Source organism: Choloepus didactylus, chromosome 4 (assembly GCF_015220235.1).
Source record: "Choloepus didactylus isolate mChoDid1 chromosome 4, mChoDid1.pri, whole genome shotgun sequence".
Lineage (NCBI taxonomy): Eukaryota > Metazoa > Chordata > Mammalia > Pilosa > Megalonychidae > Choloepus > Choloepus didactylus.
Window position 1 is genome coordinate 71416968 of NC_051310.1, and position 19245 is coordinate 71436212.

General features: G+C 40.7%; 1 long non-coding RNA gene and 6 other non-coding genes across 7 annotated transcripts in view; all 7 read right to left on the bottom strand.

Annotated features, from left to right (window-relative positions):
* LOC119531514 overlaps nucleotides 1–19245 on the bottom strand; it is a 103354-nt gene that overhangs the window by 43082 nt on the left and 41027 nt on the right. Inside the window, exons 16-24 of the long non-coding RNA XR_005216323.1 lie at nucleotides 18921–19044; nucleotides 17352–17485; nucleotides 14868–14981; nucleotides 14521–14648; nucleotides 7364–7475; nucleotides 6996–7127; nucleotides 4779–4911; nucleotides 1784–1918; nucleotides 257–337 (exon numbers count right to left, since the gene is read on the bottom strand). This is a non-coding gene — a long non-coding RNA (uncharacterized LOC119531514). The remainder of the gene's footprint in view (nucleotides 1–256; nucleotides 338–1783; nucleotides 1919–4778; nucleotides 4912–6995; nucleotides 7128–7363; nucleotides 7476–14520; nucleotides 14649–14867; nucleotides 14982–17351; nucleotides 17486–18920; nucleotides 19045–19245) is intronic.
* Nucleotides 1454–1544, bottom strand: LOC119533635. The gene has a single exon (XR_005216756.1). It is a non-coding gene; the product is annotated as a small nucleolar RNA SNORD116 (small nucleolar RNA).
* On the bottom strand, nucleotides 7017–7110 carry LOC119533636. Its single transcript, XR_005216757.1, has one exon. It is a non-coding gene; the product is annotated as a small nucleolar RNA SNORD116 (small nucleolar RNA).
* Nucleotides 9498–9589, bottom strand: LOC119533644. The gene has a single exon (XR_005216765.1). It is a non-coding gene; the product is annotated as a small nucleolar RNA SNORD116 (small nucleolar RNA).
* LOC119533654 lies at nucleotides 12016–12106 on the bottom strand. The gene has a single exon (XR_005216775.1). It is a non-coding gene; the product is annotated as a small nucleolar RNA SNORD116 (small nucleolar RNA).
* LOC119533645 lies at nucleotides 14517–14610 on the bottom strand. The gene has a single exon (XR_005216766.1). It is a non-coding gene; the product is annotated as a small nucleolar RNA SNORD116 (small nucleolar RNA).
* On the bottom strand, nucleotides 17035–17126 carry LOC119533634. Its single transcript, XR_005216755.1, has one exon. It is a non-coding gene; the product is annotated as a small nucleolar RNA SNORD116 (small nucleolar RNA).

Here is a 19245-nt window from a genome sequence, read left to right on the forward strand (position 1 = left end):
TCACAACAACCCAGGCAATACCTCCTCACAGGGCCAATAACCAAAATAATAAAACATGGTAAATTTGTAGGAGAGGTCCACAATCAGCATTTTACTGAAAAGGCGGCAACTCCTAAGCACCTGGTACTTTCAAATTCAATGGGCTACAAAATCCTGACAGCAGAGAAGGTAAACTCACATAGCGCATGTTAATAACTCTCCTTCTAATACTCGCAAAGAAAAACCCACCCCTATAAGTGCAAACCTTTATACCTACACAGGTTGTCATGAGATGAGGGCTTCAAGCCAGATATTATCATGACTTCCACGTCTTGGGAAGTTGTCACTGTTCACTATGCTGTATGAAAATCAACAATGATAAGTTACCGACAAAACAAAAAGAAAGTCAATATCCCCAAACAACTAGGATGAACTTAAATTCCTGATTTCATTTGTGGGATTGTGATCAGTGGATTCCACAAAGGTGTAGCATAGAGCCACACGGAAAACTCAAACATCTTCTGAAGTGCATCTGATGTAGAGAAGAGTGTGAAATAGGCCATTACTAAAAAAAAAAAAAAAATCCTTAACCTAGGACATCTACTATGGGACAGAACAACTGCACACAAGACTTTTAGCTAAGTGTTTGTAAAAATACTGGTGGGTCAAAGTGGAGGACCAAGAATCACTTCAGTTTCCAAAAGGGAAGGATCATGATAACATCTCTGGAATATAGGCTGGAAGGAAAGCAAGTCAATCCATCAAAATGCCTGAAGACACAGACACTAGACCCTTTCTTTCCAGGCACAATGATGTATAATGATCCAATCCATAGTAAGCATAGAAACCCTATGAAAATTGTAGAAACTCCAGTCATTGAACCACTTATGATGACATGCATCCTTTCTTGAGCACTTTTTCCTGTTTTCTTCTTATCTGTACCACAAACCCCATAAAGACTGATTTCACTGCAGTGTTGATACCTTCCAATGGATCCTGGAAGTTTTCAAATATCTATAATGCTACTTCAAATTCATTATACCCAGTTCCTGCAAGCACTCACTTTCCTCACCAAGTGAATTAAAACAAAAGAAAACAGGAAAAATATTCCCAATAACAGCACCTAAGTGACACTCTCATCACGATACCTTGGACCTGCTTTCCTCCTCCGAGACTTTGGCAGCCAAGGGGCCTGTGCAAATGACAAAAATGCCTGAACCTTCCATACAATGATGTCACAACATCACACCAGATCCACAAGCACAAATGCACACAACACATGCACCTGCAGGGAAGCTCATCCTTAGAGACCACCCATCATACACAGAGACGTACTATTCATGCCTGTGAAATGACTCTTTCAAGTGACTGAGGCCTGGAAACATTTGAAATGTTGATGCACAGATTGGAGGCATGAAAGGGAACGTGAGAAAACTGCCTCCCTCACATATGCGTTATAATGAAGCAATGTGCTGGACCTCAGTTCGATGAGAGGAGATGGTAGCGATTTCTCACTCATTTTGTTCAGCTTTCCAAGGAATGCATTTTGGGGTCATCATTGATCCACACACATTCACAGATTTTGGAATTTTAAAATTACGTATTTGGCATTTCGACAGCAGATGTCTTAAACACTTCTTGGCACTGAATTATCAGTACTATGTCATCGATAAGAAAGATTAAAGACACTCAAGGGTTGAATCTCAGCATGCAATTTGTTGTGTGACAAGTAAGAGGTACTGCCGAGTTCATTTTCTTGGGATAACATGAATATGTAGGGAAACAAAACAAAACAAACACCTACCACCATGAATGATGTATAGAATTCTGAAGACTCTTGGCCGAGATCTTCCAGGGAATCCCTTACATATTGTACTGGTATTATACCCCTGGTGGATTGCTTTCCATTCACATGGCATTCATGACCTGCCAATTCCACCTAAGGAGGATACCGAAAACAAATGCACATGGGAATACGATAGTCAGGATGACAAGGAATGGAACAAGGAATTTCCATAGTTGCCAATCCTGAATCTTCATTTCTTTTCCTTCTACCAGCTATTCATGTATGTGTATACTTAATTATGCCTGTAAAAATGTTGTACTTGTGCCGGTAGGCCTGATATACTTAAGGCATGTTATACTTAAGGTTCACCCACCTGCACAAAAGTGTATACTTTTATTGGATCCCAAAGTTGGAATCATGCTCCTTGCAATTGATGCTCCAATCCTAAATCTGTCTAGTAAGACCAAGATGGTGCAGAAACATGCCACATAATCCCTGCCATTCAGCCACTGCTCTACATGGAAGCACACCCAAAGTTAGTGCTCCTTTCCCCTAAAAATAGGTTAGGATTAAACAGTGTAGTAACGACTTTGGACACATCTAGAAATGAAAGATGTAGGTCAGCAAACACCAACCAGCAGAAAATAAAATCTCAGGCATACAATGGGGAATCCCAGACAAAACAAGAAGTCCAATTAACTAAACTTGCACCTCATTTGAGACCTCATTTGAGATCAGGGCTTAGTCACAACAATGAGAATAAAATGCCCTCAAGTAGGCCACTGTTGGAAAGAAAGCTGTACTTGAAAGAGAATAAACAATGGTTGGCACGCTGAACAATAGAACACAGCACTATTGATTCCCTAAACCTAAGACGCAAGTCCCTCCCCTGTTTCTCCACTGGCTGGATACTCCAGAGGTTACAGCCTATTCGACAGGCCTAACTAACCCAAGCAAATTTGAAACATTTGAAACAAGTCCCCACCCCTGACTGTAACTGTTATGCCCACATAAGGCACTGACACCACTCCTAAGCTTATGTGGCCTCTTTCCTTTGTTCTTTAACCACAGAGCCAGTTTGAGCTAGTTTGGCAACAAGTTACGAGGCTGTTTCAGGAGTTTCTACACCTGGGTCTCCATTTCCCCTATTCCATATCACCTTGTGTGAAAGCTAAACTTAATTTTATTCTCACGGCCAACATGGAATCCTATCTCAAATGGGAACTATGTATGCAGAATGATACATGCTACATCTCTTACTGAAATGGTGCAATCCCCAAATATTTGGCATTTCCAAACAAAATAATTGACATGTGTTGACCACAGAGGAACATAACAACACAGCTTAACTCCTCACCTCTAACATCTTCACATCTGAAAACAAGAACCCTAACATATAAATCCAACTCAAATTATTCCACAGAACCTCATCAGCTGAGGAGATGACAGCCATATATCTCCAAGTCTTGCCTGTGGAATATACAGTGGTGTGTGCCTCACACATATATCTTAGCAAGATGTTACTAGAGGGCCCCTATCCCACATGAAATATATCATCAACAAAATCATGCACAATAACTTAATCACAAAAATAGCAACAACAAAGGCAACTACATACAGAGACTCTTGGGTGAACTTGAAAGCTGCCTTCCATTCTTAGATCCATCTATCATCGATTCCACACAGCTATCACAACATAGAATTAGATATATCAAACTTCTACGAAAGGGCTTGGCCAATAGGGATGAGGGGAAGTGGAAGCATTTCTTGAGAATTGCCTTTACTTAGGAAACAAATAGTTCAAAGGGCCATTTTTCAGAAAACCCTTTTGTCACAGGTTTTCTAAAAGTTTGGTGGGAGAATACAGAGAGCCAATGTATCACTTCAATACCCAATGAGGGGAAACTTCATGCTGAAAGGTGTGTAATGACACAGTAAGAAAACCAAGGCAATCTAACAAAATGCTCGTAACCAAGGACACCAGAACATTCCTTCTAGACACCACTGTGTGGGAACTATCATCCCACAGAATTCTCTAGGAAACCTATGACAAATTGTGGAAAAACCAGTCATTCAGCCTCTTGTGAACACACCCAATCATTTCATAAGCAATTGCCAGTTTCTTCTTCTCATGGCACAGCGGCCATCATAGCATTTAACCTTTTATTTGATGTCACTATTCAAGGTTACAGGCAAGGACAGACTTCTTGGCATTCTGTCAAGGTTTACAGTGGGTTTCAAAACATCTGAATCCCTGTTTTTCATTCAGTCATTTCAAACACCACTGGCCAAATACCACACCACATGAGGACACGCAGGAAAGGATTACTAACAGCCTGCCTTAAGCTCTCATCACGACATTACCAACCTGCTGCACTTCTCCTTGAGATGGGTATCTGAAGGGTATATGGCGATTAAGTGACCTGCATAGACTCAAACTGTGGTTTCTCAAAATCTCTCCCAAATCCATACCCTCCAAATCTAGGAACCTCTGCATTTGCTGGAAATAACACCCTCATCAAAGGGCCATTTCACTAAGGGATCATCATGTCCCTGCAAAAAACAGAATCTTTCTAGTGCCTGGATTACAGGGGACAGACATTTACAAGCAGTGTGTGTGTGGGCAAGAAAGGCAACTCATGGATGCTGTCCCTCACACTTATGTTCCCTGAACTGAGACAACATGCAAGATCTGTGTGAAAGGAGAGAAGGAAGGGATTTTAAACTAATTTTTCTTCAGCTTCTCTGAGGAATGCATGTATGGGTGGCTTCATCTATCCAAAACACTTGTATACCCTAATGTCTTGAAGCTGCAGACTGGGGTGTGGAGAGCCCTTGAACCCAAAGTTCTCATCATCCTGGAGTATCCAGTCACAGCACTGAGCAGAGAGAAAAGGCAAGGCACTCAGGGAGTGGATTCCAGCATGCCACTAGTGAAATTAAAAGTTTCCTTGATGTTTCATACTCCTGAGGAGAATATCTGGGTGTTCAGCAAGTGAAACAAAATGCTTACCTCCAGGCCATCCACCAGCTTCCACAGGTCTCTGTTCTTCACCACTTTTACAAGGCCTCCTGATCATCTCCATGTATGAAGATAAGGGGAGAATCTTCGCATCCCAATGGCATTCATTCACCGGCAACTACAACTGAGAATGACAGAGAAAGGAAACACATTTCAGACCCTACACAGAATCACATGCAGACCCGCAATGACAGATTTTCCACTGGTTATGTGGTGCATCTACCTGCATTAACTTCAAGTATTAATGCAGATGTGTGGGTAATTATGCATGTATTTATGTACCTATAAGTGTATATTTTATGTGTACATTTAGATATACAAATATGGAAGGTGATTACTCCTTCTGCAAAAATGTTCTTTCTCTACACATCAATGGACTTCACCTGCAGAAACATTCTACAGAAAATCTATGCCTTCAACTACCAATCTCCAGAGTTTCAACAAAGTGAGATGCTGAAGTACTCCACATTCCCCTTTAAGCTCAGCCAGTGCATTTCAAGAAAGCACACCTATCCATAACATACATTCTCAAACATGTGTGTGAACACCTTTGCTTGCAATCATAAATTAACCCAATTGCCTAGAAGGGAACAAAGACAAGAATGTTTCAGGGAGGAACTGGGGCACCTCTGTGACAGCAGCTCACTGAGCTAGAAGTGTCCTTCTAACAAGGCTTAAGCTAATTCTAAGCACATCCTGGCACATGATGACGACGTCATCAACACCTCACAGGGTCAATGAGGTATCCTGAAGGATTGGTTCATTTGTATAAAAAATGGTCCATGTGCTAAGTCTCTTAGTGGAAATAAAGCAATTCCCATATATCTGGCAGTTTCACAAGCAAAGGCTGATAGTCATTTAAGAGTGGAGCAAACATAAAGCCACGTATCTAAACTTTCATCACTATCACATTCAGGCCAGCACACTAGAAAACTTTCTGAACACAAATCATAAATTGCATTGGAAAACTCATGAGATGAAGTGAGGCAAAACAAACATCACTGTGACCTTTGCACAGAATGAACAAAGAAGATCCCCTCTCAGCTTATGTTGGCAAGTTACGGCGAGATCTCTCCCAATGCACTTGAAATACATCACCAACAACATCAACAACAATAATTGAAAGGAAAAAAACGACAAGAACCACAATGAGTGTCTAAGATAAATTCAAAATCAGGTTTAATATCTGGAACTTTGAGGTGCACATTCCAAATAACCCTTGGCACCTAAAGCAATGGATAAATCAAACTTCAACCTGAGTGCATGAGAGAGGGGTAGGCAAGTGGTGATATATGGCGTTTTGTGAAAAAAAGGAAAGCATACTCTTGGGAACCCTAGTGTGAATAGAGACTGGTAAGATTCAGGAAAGACTCACAGCCTAATGTGGCTAAAAGATTGGCGAATGGCAAAGTAAGACCAGGGGATCTCTTTCATGACCTATGAAGAGAAAGATCACTCTTAATACTGTGAAATATATGCCACATGCAAACCAAAGCCACCTAACCAAATGCTTGTATGTGTGGACCTTAGCCATTCCATTCCTAGACTGCCTCTATACAGTCCCTTTACCAAAAGAAGTACATACAAAACCTATGGCAGTGTGAGGGGAATCCAGCCAGTAAACAACTTCTAAAGACAATCATTTTGGGAGCACCTGTCCCTGTTTCCTTCTTCATGCAGCCGGCTCTGCTCTTAGCACTACCATATGATTCTGATGTGGATATCTGAGTAGGAAGGTACGACACCTTTGAGTAGCAAGGTATGACACCTTTACAATTCCATCAGGGATTCCCATTTATTAACCCAAACACCAATGCCACTCATATTCCTCACCAAATGACATAAACCAAGAAATCAATGCTAAATGACTGATCTTACACACTAATCAATGACTCAGAGAACTGCTCTCCATCCAATATACATGGGTAGCAGATGGCTATTTAAAGGACCTAGACATAGGCATAGAATCAAGCTACGGGGTTATAAATTCCCTTAACAGATTACCACTAACCAAATTGCAGAGCCTGATTATTTACTGGAAGATGGACCCCATCGAGGTTCCAAGAAGCAAGGGATATCCTCACTAGGGCTATGTGTAAAACTGAATCGTTCTAGTGCCAGGAAGCCTGGAGACATCCACAATGACAAGAGCTGGATGTGAGGGACAGACCCCATGGAATGTGTGTGTCCCTCACTCATCTACATTACCTTGGAATGAGACGACGTGCTGGACCTCAGTTCGATGAGAGGAGACGGTAGAGATTTCTCAATCATTTTGTTCAGCCTTCCCAAGGAATGTATATTTATGTGTCATCATCGATCCAAGCACATTGTTACAGTCTAGAAGGTTTAAGTGGCAGGCTGGGATGTGGAGCGGTCAGGTGTACAAATATGTCGGTCCCCTGAGTATCTACATCCATGTCATTGATTATGGATAACAGACAAGAAACTCAAGACTGGATCTGGGCATGGCATTAGTGACATGATAAGAAAGAGTTTCTTTAAAATCTCTGTATCCCTTAGGTGAAGAGCAGTACCTTTAGTAAAAAAAAAAAATACTACCATGAGCAACCTACCAGATTCCTGAAGATCAGGGCCACACTGCCGATGGGGACCCTGCACCTCCGGGTGTTAAAATCAATCTAGAATTCTTCCATACAAATGGTTTTCATTCATTGGCATCTCCACCTGAGAAGTGAGCAGAAAACACACACACACATAATTGAGAATAGCACAAAGGATTAAAGGTAACCACTGCAACACCCATTTTTCCACTTCTTTGCATGTGGCACCTACCATTCATTTACACCTCACTTCAGGTATGCATGATATACAAATGTGTGTATGAAGGCATGAATGTCTGCATGTATGCATGTTCGTTGAATGGGGGCATTTTGGAATAAGTCTATTTAAGGAGCTGCCTCCTACTACAAAAGCATTCTTTTTATTGTACAATTCATTGTACTCCAAATTTGGATACCTTCTGCTCAAACTGAACATCTGCAATGATTAATTCCTCTGGGTTTTTCCAGCGTTCAGTGATGGTATATACCTTATTTCCCTCTCCTATCAACCATGAATTGCAACAAAGACAGCTACTCTTAATCTACACTGTGACTTGCCCTGATAATGACCTCAAGATGCTCCCTGGGCCAAGGAACAAAAGTGCCCATTTGATCCTGGATGCCACACCTGATCCTGGAAACACACTATTTCATAAAAATCCAGTCATAACAACCCACTCAACACCTCCTCACAGGGCCATTAACCAAAACAATAAAACATGGAAAATTTGTAGGAGTGGGCCATGAAAGTCTCTTACTGGAAATGGGGCAATTCCAAGCACCTGGTACTTTAAAATTCAATGTGCTAACCAAAGGGAAACTCACACAACCAACTTTAATCACCCTCCCGGTACTTGCATAGAAAATTCCACATGTAGGAAAGCAATCCTTTATACCAACATAGGTTGTCATGATATGAGGGGGTGAAGCAAAATGTTATCAGGACTTCCATACGAAACATAGAAAGGGGCCAACTTCTCACATCTATCTTGGCCAGTTGTTACTATTTGTCCCCTATGCTGCATGAAAAGTATCACTATGAAAAACAGCAAAGATAAGTTACTGACAAAACAAAAAGAATGTAATTACCCACAACAACTCTTGGATAAACTTAAATTCCTAATTTCATAATTTGTGGAACTGTGGTCTGTGAATTCCTCAAAGGTATAGCGCAGAGCCGCATGGAAAAATCAGACATCTGAAATGCATTTGATGTGGAGATGAGTGTGAAATGGGCCATTACTAAAAAAAAAAATCTTTCACCTAGGACACGTACTGTGAACAGAACAAGATACACATGAGACTTTTAGCTCAGCATCTGTAAACAATGAGTGGGTTGCAATGGTGGACTGAAGAATCACATCAGTTTCCATAAAGGAAAAATCATGATTACTTTTCTGGAATATATGATGGAAGTAGGGCAAGGCAATCCATCAAAATGCTTGAAGATATAGATGTGAGAACTTTCCCATCCAGGCACAACTATGCATAACTGTGGAACCCAAAGAAAGCATAGAAACCCTACAAAAATCTGAGAAACTCCAGCCATTGAATCACTTAAGATAATATACATCATTTCTTAAGCATTTCTACCAATTTTCTTCTAAACTGCCCCACAATATCCATAGAAGTCTGATTTCATTGTGATGTCATTACTCTTCAATGAATTCTGGAGGTGTTGAAAAAGGGTTTTGAACATCCATAATCCTACTATGAATTCAATCTACCCAATCCCTGCAGACACTCACATTTCCTCACAAAATGGAAACAGGGAAAATACATCTAATACAAGAGCCTCAGTGACACTCTCATCCTGACAACTTGGACCTGCTTTCTTTCCCCTACACTTCAGGAGCTAAGAGGCCTATGTAAATGTCTAAAATGACTGCACCTTCCATACAATGATGTCACTATATGCCACCAGAACACAAGCACAAATGCACACAACATGTGTACCCTGGGGAGGTCTGCCCTCAGAGACCACATATTACACTCAGGGACCTACTACTCATGCCTGTGAAACATGAATCTTTCTATTGACCAAGGCTGGAGACAGGGACATGCTGAAGCACTGAGTAGGAGCATGAAAGAAAACACCAGGAAACTGTCCCTCTCTCACATACGCATTTGAATGAAGCAACATGCTGGACCTCAGTAAGATGAGATGAAACGGTAGAGATTTCTCACTCATTTTCTTCAGCTTTCCAAGGAATGCATTCTGAGAATCGTCATTGATCCACACACATTCACAGACTATAGAATTTCAAAATTCGAGGTTGGCATTTGGACATTAGATGCCTTTAGACAGTTCTTCACACTGGATTATCAGTGCCACGCCACTGACCATAGAAGACAACCAAAGATATGCAAGGAGTGAATCCCAGCTTGCCATTTCTGACAGGACCAGTAAGAGATAACTGGCAGTGTACATATTCTTGCACTGATACATTAGGAGGAAAAGTGCACCGCCATGAGTGATGTACAAGATTTTGAAGACACTTGGCCACGATCTTTGAGGGATTCCTTCATACGGCAAGCGGGTATCAAACACTTGTTGAACTGCTTTCCATTCACAAGGCACTCAGGCCCTACCAATTCACCTAAGGAGGGTACAGAAAATAATACTCAGATTGAGGAAGAATGGAATGAATACAAAATTTCCACATTTTGCCATCCTGTATCTTCATTTCATTTCCTTTTACCAGATATGCACAGATATACAGACTTAGATATGCCTGTAAATTGTTGTACTTGTGCCGGGAGGCATTTTGTACTTAAGATTTTTCCACCTGCACAAAAACATTCCTGGTTTACAATTATCAGATCTCAAAGCTGGAATCATGCTCCTTGCAATCGATGCCTCCAATCCTAAATCTCACTAGTTCAATCAAGTTCTGTGTGGAAATATGCCACATGGCACTTGCTTTATAGCCATTGCTCTAATGGAAGCACACCCAAAGTTAATGTATTCTTCCTATAATTAGATTAGAATTAAACTGTGTAGTTATGACTTTGGACACACTAGAAAAGAATGAAGTATGTCAGTAAGCAACAATTGTTAGAACATCAAATCTTGGGCATAGAATGGGGAGTCCCAAAACTTTATGACAAAATAGGAAGTCCATCTAACCTGACACACACCTCATTTGAGACAAGGACTTGGCCAAAACAATGAGAATACAATGCCCTCAACTAGGCCAATATGGAATCCTATTTTAAATGGTAAACATGTATGCAGAATGGTGCATAGTATGTCTCTCACTGAAATGATGCATCTCCAAATATTTGGCATTTCTAAACAATAGATTTTCCATATATTGATTACAGAGAAATGTAACAAAACAGCTAAACTCCTCATCCATATCATCTTCACATCAGGAACCTAGCACCCTGACATATAAACCCAAATCTGAATTCCTCCACAGAATCTCCCCGGCTGAAGAGGTGAGAACCATACATCCCCACGTCTTAGTTATAGAATTTACCCGCTGCTGCACCTCACACACGTATCTTGGCAAGATCTTACTAGAGGGCAGCTATCCCACATGAAATATACCATCAACAATATTATCCATGATAACAACAACAAAAACAACAAAGGCAACTACATACAGGGACTTTTGGATGAACTTGAAATCTGCCCTCCATTCTTGGTTCCATATATTACTGATTCCATGCAGATATCACAAGATAGGAATGGATGAATGAAACTTCATGGAAGGGAATTACCCAATAGGGATGCAGGTGAAATGGGAGCATTTCTTGAAAAATGCCTTTACTTAGGAAACAACGAGTTCAAAGGGCCACAATCCAGAAAACACTTTTGTCATAGGTTTTTAAAAGTTTGGTGGGAATGAATGGAGAGCCAATGGATCACTTCAATACCCAGTGGAGAGAAATCTCATGCTGAATGGTGTGCAATAACACGGTAAGTAAACCAAGGCAATCTGACACAATGCTTGTAACCAAGGACACTAGAACATTCCATTATAGATATTATTGTGTGGGAACTATCATCTCCATAGAACCGCTTAGGAAACCTATGACAATTTGTGGAGAAACTAGTGACTTGTAATGACACCCAATCATTTCATGCACAACTGCCAGCTTCCTGTTCATTTGGCCCAGCAGCCACCATAGCACTTTCATATTATTTTTATGCCACTATTCAAAGTTACAAGCTAGGACAGCTTTCTAGCAATGTTTGCAAAAGGTTTCAAAACATCCATATCCCTGGTTTCATTTAATCATCTCAAACACTGCTGGAACACCAGTTATCTCACCAAACGAGAAACACAGGAAAAGATTAAATGCTTGCCTTAGGCTCTCATAATGACATTACCAACCTGCTGCACTTCTAGAGATGGGTAGCTGAAGGGCATATGAGGATTAAGTGACCTGCACAGACTCAAGCTGTGGGACACACATTAGCTCCCAAATATCCATCCACCAAATCTAGGAAGCTCTGCATTTAAGGGAATAACTCCCTCATTAAAGCGCCAATGCAACAAGAGTTTGCCTTATCATGTCCATCTGAAAAACTGAATCTTTCCAATGTGGGGATCACAGGCAGTATAAATTTACAAGCAGTGTGTGTGGGCAAGAAAGGCAACCCATGGATGTTGTCCCTCACTCTTATGCTCCCTGAACTGAGACAACATGCAGGACATGCATGGAAGGAGAGGAGGAAGGGATTTTAAACTCATTTTCTTCAGTTTCTCCAAGGAATGCATATATGGGTGGCTTCATTGATCCAAGCACATTTGTAGACCCTGGGGTTTTAAAGGTGCAGACTGTGCTGTGGGCAGCCCTTGGCCCCGAAAGCCTCATCCCCTAAAGTACAAAGACTCAGGCCATTGAGCAGAGAGAAAAGGCAAGGCACTCAGGGAGTAGATCCCAGCACACCATTAATGACATTAAAATAAAAAGTTTCCTTTAGGTGTATGTTCTCCTGAGGTGAATATCTGGACATTTAGCAAGCAAAACAACATGCTTACTGCCAGGCCATCTACCAGCTTCCAGAAGTTGCTGATTCTCACAACTTTCATGGGGACTCCTGACGATCATGTGTTAAGCGGAGAATCTTCACATCCCAACGACAGTCTTTCATTGTCAACTACAACTGAGTCGCACAGAGAAAAGAAACACATCCTTCAGAACCTACACAGTATCACAAGCAAAACCCACAACACCAAATTTTCTACTGGTTATGTGCTTCAGCTACATTGTAGTAACTTCATCTAGTAATGTAAGTTGGTGATGAATTATGAGTGTATGCATGTAGATGTAACTGTATGCTATATGTGCACATTTCAGTATCCAATAATTGTAGGTGATAATTACTCCTGCTGAAAAAGCATTCTTTCTCTACACATCAGAAATTTGTAGAAACACTTCTCCGGCTGCAGAAACATTCTGCAGAAAATCTATATGTTTGATATTTAATCTCCAGATTTGAGCAAATTGGGATTTTGAAGTATTCCACATTCCATCTGACACTCGGCCAGTGTATTCCAGGAAAGCACCCTTATGGATAACATAATTTACCCTCATAAAATGTTTGAATTCAACATTGTGATAATGCCTTTCAAACAGAAATGACCAGATTTGGTCAGAAGGGAACAAAGCCTAGTGAAGAAAGTTTGAGGGATGAACTGGGGCACCTCCTTCACACTAGGCCACTGAGCAGGGAGTGTCCAACTAACACGCAATCATGCAAGACAATGAAGTCGCCAACACCTTTCATATTCAAGGATTCCAGTGGGTTTGGTTCATTTGTATACACAATGGCCTGGGCTAAGTCTTGTATTGGAAATGGGGCAATTCCCAAATATCTGGCAATTTCACAAGCAAAGGACAACAATTTCATGAAAGTGGAGGAAACAAAGTCACACATCTAAATTTTCATTACTATCACACTCAGGCCAGCACAAAAGAACCATTCTAGAACATGAATCATTAATCCCACAGGGTACATCATGAGTGAAAGCAAGGCAAAATAAACATCATCAGGACTTGTGTACAGAACATACGAAAGAGTCAACCTCTTGAGCCTTTAATGGCAAAGTATTGATAGATCTCTCCAATGAACACAAAATAAATCGCCAATAACATCGACAACCATAACTGAAAGGAAAACAGGCACACACCACACAAAGCATCTGGGATGAATTAAAAATCAGGTATAATGTCTGGTTCTTTGATGTGCATGGTTCAGTTCCCTCTTGGCCCGTAGAGGCATGGATAAATCAAACTTCCACTGGAGTCCATGTGAGGGAGGATCGTGAATGATGAAGGGACCCTTTGTGAAAAAAAAATCCTCTTTGGAACCCTTGTGTGAACGGGGACTGACAAGACTCAGGCAAGAGTTTCAGCATAAGGTTGCTAAAATATTGGTGTATTGCAATATAAGACCAATGGATCTCTTCGATGGCCTATGAGGAGAAGGGTCCTTCACCATAAGCAAACCAATGCCACCTAACCAAAAGATGTGGTATGCACAGATCTTGCCTATCCCACTCTTTGACTGCCTCTATACACCTCCTTTATCAATAGAATTGCATAGAAATCCTAAGGCAAGGTGAGGAATATTCACCCATTAAGCAAACACTAAAGACAACTAATCATTTCAGGAGCATATATCCCTGTTTCCTTCGAACTTCCATTTCACTTTGCTGTTGACATTTGAGTAGCAAGATACGACACCTTTACAATTAATTCTCAGAAATGGCTGTAAAGGGTTTGTAAGCAACCCCACACTGATTCCCTTTTACCAATCCAAACACTATTAACCCTCAAATTCCTCACCAGATGACATAAACCAGGAAATCATTGCTAAATGCTTGATCTTAGGCCATAATCAATGACTCAAAAACTGCTCTCAATCCAACATACATGGGATAGCAGAGGGCTTTGTTAAGGGCCCAGAATCAAGCATTGTGGTTAAATTCCCTAACAAATCGCCAACAATCAAATCACATACCCTAAATAGTCACTGAAGTTGGACCTCATCAAGGATCAAAGAAGCAAAGGATAGCCTCACTAGGGCAATGTGTAAAACTGACTCTTTCTAGTGCCCAGCAGCCAGGAGACATCCACAATGACAAAAGCTGGGTGTGAGCAGTGCAGAGACCCTTGGAATATGAGTGCCCCTCATTCATCTACATTACCTCAGTTCGATGAGAGGAGACAGTAAGGATTTCTCACTCATTTTCTTCAGCTTTTCCAAGGAATGCATATATGTGTGTCATCATTGATCCAAGCACAGTGTTACAGTCCAGAAGTTTTATGTGGCAGGCTGGGGTGTGGAGAAATCAGGAGTGAAAATCTATACATTTCTGAGTATCCACATCCATACCATTGATTATCGATAGGAGGCAAAACATATAAGAAGCAGACCTGGGCATGGAATTACTGACATGATAAGAAAGAGGTTCTTTAAAGTCTATGTGATTTTAAGAGACTAACAGGAGAATTATCAAAAAAAATTTTTTTCTTACTGCCATGAGGGACCTACCAGATTCCAGAAGGCACAAGGCAATGCCACTTCCAAGGATTTCTTGAACTTTCAGGAATTAAAGTAAAAGTAGAAATTCACATCAAAATGGCTTTCATTTATTGGCATCTCCACCTGAGAAGTGAGCAGAAAACAAACACATGATTGAGAGATGCAAAAAGGATCAAAGGGAAACCAGACAACACCCATTTTTCCACTTCTTTGCATGCAATTCCTACCAGTCACTTAACACTTCACCTTAGGTGTGAATGATATATGTATGTATGTAGGAAAGCATCGGTATATGCATGCATGTCTGTTATATGGGGCCATTTTGGTAAACATCTATTTAAGGTGCTGCCTCCTGCCACAGAAGTATTCTTTCTATTGTACATTTCTATGAACTCAAAATTCAAATACCTACTACCCAAACTGAATTTCTTCAACCAGGAATTTGTCTGGTTTTCCCAGCTTACAGTGACAATATAGACCTCATTTCCGTCTCCTATCAGCCATGAACTGCAAGAAATACACCTGCTCTTACTCTGTTATGTTACTCTGTTACGCTGATTAGGGCTTCAATGTTCACATAACATCTCTGGAATCACGGGATAAGAACAGCACTTCCCTGGAAAGTAACAGCAATGAAGAAACAGCTTTTCAGGAATCAACAGAGACCCAATCAGGGCACTGGGCCACGGAACAGAGGGGCCGATCTGAAGATGCCACAACTCTTCACAGAAACGTGCCATTTCTCAACCCAGTCAACACTTCCTCAAAGAGACAAGAGCCAAAACAACAAGATACGTAAATTTGTAGGGGTGCTCCATGATCAGTCTCTTACTGGCAATGGGGAAAATCCCAAGGACTTCATACTTTGAGAATCAGTAGGCTTCGATATCCTGATAACAGAGAAAAGGCAAACTAACATCACCAACAGAAAAACCCATGCCTGTAAGTGAAAACCTTTATACCAACACAGGTTGTCATGAGATGAGGGCATCAAGGAAAATGTTATCAGGACTTCCATATGGAAAATGAGAAGATGTTATTATTTGTCCCCTATGCCATGTGAATAACACCACCAAAAATACTGACAATGATAAGTAATTGACAAAACAAAAAAAAGGTAAATACCCCACAACAACTCTTGGATGAATTTTAATTCCATATTTCATCTGTGGGTCCCTACTACCCTACAGGTATAGGACACAGAATCAGATAACTTCTGAAATGCATTTCATGTAGAGATGAGTGTGAAATGATCCATTACTTAAAAAAAAAAAAATCTGCACCTAGGAAACCTACTGAAAACAGGGCAAGGTACACAGAAGACTCTTAGAAGCATTTGGAAAAAAAAATGGCGGGTCACAGTGGAAGACCAACAAATCACATCATTTCCCGTAAGGGAAAGGTTATCATTACTCTCTGGAATATTCACCAGGAGTAAAGTAAAGCAATCCAGCAAAATGCATGAAGATAGAGGCACTAGAAATTTCCATTCCTGGCAAACTATACATAAGAGTACAACCCACAGAAAGCATGGAAACTCTAGGAAAATATGTAGAAATCCAGCCATTGAACCACTTATGATGATATCCATCATTTCTGGAGCACTCCTCCCAATTTACTTCTAAACTGCCCCACAATACTATAGAAGACTCATTTCGTTGTGATGCTGACACCCTTCAACAGATTCTGGAGGAGTTGAAAAAGGTTTTTGAACATCTATAATCCTACTTTGAATTCAATCTAACCAATCTGTACAGGCACTGACTTTACCTCACCAAATGAAAAAAAAAAAAAAAACAGGGAAAATATTCCCAGCCTCAGTGACACTCTCATCCTGACACCAGAGACCTGCTTCCTTTCCCCTAGTCTTCAGCAGTTAAGGGGCCTGTGTAAACATGTAAAATGCCTGTACCTTCCATAAAACAATGTCACAACTCCAGATACAACCGCAAAAATGCACTCAACATGTGTACCTGAAGGAAGTCTTGCACTCAGAGACCACCAACCACACCCAAGGATCTACTACTAATCACGTCTATAAAAAAACGCATCTTTCTAGTGACATTTGAAATGTTTCTAGAGACATTTGAAGTGTTGGTGCACTGCGTGGGAATTGACAGAGAACACCAGGAAACTGTCCCTTCTTCACATATGTGTTATAATGAAGCAACGTGCTAGACCTCAGTAAGATGAGATGAGACGGTAGAGATTTCTCACTCATTTTGTTCAGCTTTCCAAGGAATGCATTTTGGGAGTCATCATCGATCCATGCACATTCACAACTATAGAATTTTGAAACTCTAGGTTTGGCCTTCATTCAGCATATATTTTTAAGAAGCTTTTTATACTGAATTACCATTAATCATAGAGAAGACCAAAGATATGCAAAGAGTGAATCTCATTATGCTATTGTGATATGAAAGTAAGAGATGCCTATTGGTGTATGTTTTCTTGGAAGAATATCAGTACATTAGGAAAAAAAAGAAAGCATACCACCACGAGAGATGAAGAAGATTCTAAAGAATCTTGGGCAAGATCTTCCAGGGGATCCCTTACATCTAGAGCAGGTATTAAACATACAGTGATTTGCTTTCCATTCACATGCATTCATTCCCTGCCAACCGCACCTAAGAAGGGTACAGAAAAAAATGAACACATGGAAACAATACTCAAGATGAGGAGGAATGGAATGAATGCAATATTTCCACATCTTCCCATTCAGAATGTTCATATCATTTCCCTCTATCAGCTATGCCTGTATGTTTATACGTAAATATATCTGTAAACATGTTGTTCTTGATAGGCATGTTATAATTAAGGTTCCCACAATAAAGTCCCACAATTCAGAAAACACTTTTGTCATAGATTTTCAAAACTTTGGTTGGAGCAAATGGAGAATCAAAGGAGTGCTTCAATACATAATGAAGGGAAACTTCATGCTGAATTCTGTGCAATATCATGGTAGAGCAATCTGACAAAATGCTCATAACCAAGGACACTAAAACATTCCATTCCAGATACCATTGTGTTGGAACAATCATTCCCCTAGAAACCCATAAGAAACCTGTGGCAACTTGTGGAGACACCAGCCATTCAGACACAGTGTCACCCAAGCATTTCACAAGCAACTTCCAGTTACTTTCACAAGCAACTTCCAGTTACTTCCACAGCTGGCCAAGCACACAACAAGGCGATTCCATTTTATTTTGATGTTGCTACCCAAAGTAACAAGGTTGGGCAGCATATACACTACTCAAGTAATTGTTAATAAAGTTTTCAAATATGAATTCCTGGTACCCATTCAATCATATCAAAAGCTGTTAGCACACAAATGACCACACCAAACGAGGAAACCTATGAAAAGCTATCTACAAGCTTGCCTTAGGCTCTCATCATGACATTATTAACCGGATGCACTTCTCCTAGAGATGAGTAGCTGAGGGTATAAGGGGATTCAGTGAACTGTATAGACTCAAACTGTGGTGTCTGTCACACATTCCTTCCCAAATACACACCCACCAAATCTAGGAAGCTCCGCATTTGTTGGGAATAAGACCTTCTTTCAAAGGGCCTGTTTCCAAAGTGTTTCCCTCATCATTAACATGTGTATAACTGATACCTTCTAATGCCCAGACCAATGAAGACATACAAATTTACCAACACTGAGTGTGGGCAGGAAAAGCAACTCACGTATGTTGTCCCTCCTGCTTACGTGCATGGGACTGAGACAAAGTGCAAGAACTGCATGCAAGGATAGTATACGGAAGGGATTTCAGACCATTTGTTCAGCTTCTCCAAGGAATACATATTTGGGTGGCTTCTTTGATTCAAGCACATTCCTAGAACACATTCTTTTTAAATCTGCAGGCTGGGGTGTGGAGAGCCCTTCAGCCCAAAATTCTTGTACCCAAACTATCAAGAATCAGGCCACTGAGAAAGAGAAAGGATCAGGGAGTGGATATCCACACACCATTAGTGACATTAAAAGAAAAAGTTTCCTTTAAGTCTATGTACTCCTGAGGAGCGTCTCTGGGCATTCAGCAAGCAAAACAAAATGCTTACCGCCACGACATTTACCATGTCCAGAGGTTGCTGGTCCTCGCTATTTACAGGCTCTCCCAGTCATCTACACCCACTTGTGGAGGATCTTCACATCCCAATGCCATTCATTCATTGGCAAGTACAGCTGAGAATGACAGAGACAAGAAAAAAGCACACTTCAGAAACTACACAGGATCACACTCAAAACCAGGAGCACAAAACTTTCCAGTGGTTATGTACTGCATCTACATGGCAGTAACTTCCAATATCAATGTAGATCAGTAATGAATTGTACATGTCTGTGTGTAAGTACCTATAAGTGCATGCTTTACATGCACATTTACGT